We start from the raw sequence: 1,606 nt of genomic DNA, 5'->3' as shown, positions 1-1,606 counted from the left end.
CCCACACCCAGCTCAACACCGGGACCTAACCTCACCTCCCACGAGTCAAAATTAGCACATTAGCGCAAAACTTTGTTTTTGATCCATCTTCGGTCTAAGGCGGCCGTTTGATTGGCCATTGCTCCTATCAATCAAAGTCGACCCGCACACATTTCCCACTACGATTGGCCTCGGCACCTTTGTCCCGCCTCCAGGCAGACACTCACTTTCACAGGTTTGGGCAAAATGGCCCCACTGCGAGTAAGGATGACTAACCTCGAGGGTACCAGGCTCTGACCTCAGCCGCCCCGTCCGGCGGAGATATCTCCATCTTTCGTCAAGCTGGGTCCTCTCTGGAGAGCCCCATATCGGACAGGCGCCAATACCAGCCAGTGAGCCGCTCCGGACGCCATCCTGGCACCCAGACCCCAGCACCTGGCCTAGTGACGCCCTCACAAAGAATGCTACCCCAAGCCTCGCGAGGCTTTCGGAGCGCACGAGAGGCCCAGCCTCACAGTCGCGCAGTGCTCCTAGTTCCCCTGCCCTCCTTTTTAAAAGAATCCTCACCCAGGGATATTTTTACCATTGAATTTTTTTAGAGAGAGTGGAAGGGAAGGAGGGAGCGGGATGAGAGAGAGAGAGAACCTCAGTGAGAGAGACACAGGGATTGGTTGCCTCCCAAATGTAACTCGACCAGGGCAGGGGGTTGAACCTGCAACCCCAGGATGCGTCCTTGACTGGGAATTGAACCTGAGACCCTTCAGGGCACAGGCCGCCACTCTAACCACCGAGCCACCGGCCAGGGCACCTTTTCTTTCTTCCCTAAAGGGAGTGTCTGGAAATGAAACATTAAGTCACAGGATGGAAACAAGCAATCTTTGCCTTTTACCTCCCTGTTACTAACAGAAAGCAGGCCTCCCTGGGCTCCCAGCCTCAGAAATCTCAGCATGGCGGCCAGAAATGCCCAGGGAACGACACTGAGTCGATGAGGCGGCCACATCAGCTGGGATTACAGTGAGATATTGGGGCGCCACTGTCCCACCAGCACAATGCTGTGCCCATGCCTTGAAGAAGTCTCCTTCCAATGGCTTTGCTAAGCAAAAGCGTAACTTGAACTGCAAAGCAATGGGCTTTGTATTTTATCAGGAAGACGAGGGAGTTGGTGTAATCTCCTGGGTGTGGACTTTGAAGGCGATCAGGCCCGGAGCACTAGGATTGAGCAGCCAGCACGCCCGGCCCTTCCCTGTTGGGCCCTTTGGGGTGTTAGGACACTGACCGCTCTGGCACTCAGGCGCCGCTCACAGAACGTGTAGCCACAGGGGATGCCGGTCAGTGTCCCTTTCATTCCACCGACACCCTCCTGAGGGGCCAAGGATCATGCGACAATAAAATCCCAAGACTGATTCTCCTGAGGCCCAGAAGGCACCCCGGAAACCGGAACCCTGGGGCTGGGGGCAGCAGCGGCCACGTGAAGATAAATGGCTCCCTGGTGACCCCACTGGGACGACAGCCTGACGGGCACCGAGGGCCAGCTGGTCTGTTGGAAGACGGGCTGCACAGAAATGGGATGATGGTGGCCTCAGGGAGGGGGCGCAGCTGACTGAAGGGCTTGGGGTGCTTCCTGAGG

General features: G+C 56.7%; 1 protein-coding gene and 1 pseudogene across 1 annotated transcript in view; both read right to left on the bottom strand.

Annotated features, from left to right (window-relative positions):
- The window catches only part of DPP6 (dipeptidyl peptidase like 6), a 330,888-nt gene that overhangs the window by 85,550 nt on the left and 243,732 nt on the right, over positions 1 to 1,606 (bottom strand). The window lies entirely within an intron of this gene.
- On the bottom strand, positions 61 to 414 carry LOC102763226 (annotated as a pseudogene).

This window comes from Myotis davidii, unplaced genomic scaffold, assembly GCF_000327345.1.
Source record: "Myotis davidii unplaced genomic scaffold, ASM32734v1 scaffold762, whole genome shotgun sequence".
NCBI classification, from domain to species: Eukaryota; Metazoa; Chordata; class Mammalia; order Chiroptera; family Vespertilionidae; genus Myotis; species Myotis davidii.
The sequence above is the reverse complement of the archived record's forward strand: the minus strand, read 5'-3'. Positions and strand labels throughout refer to the sequence as shown.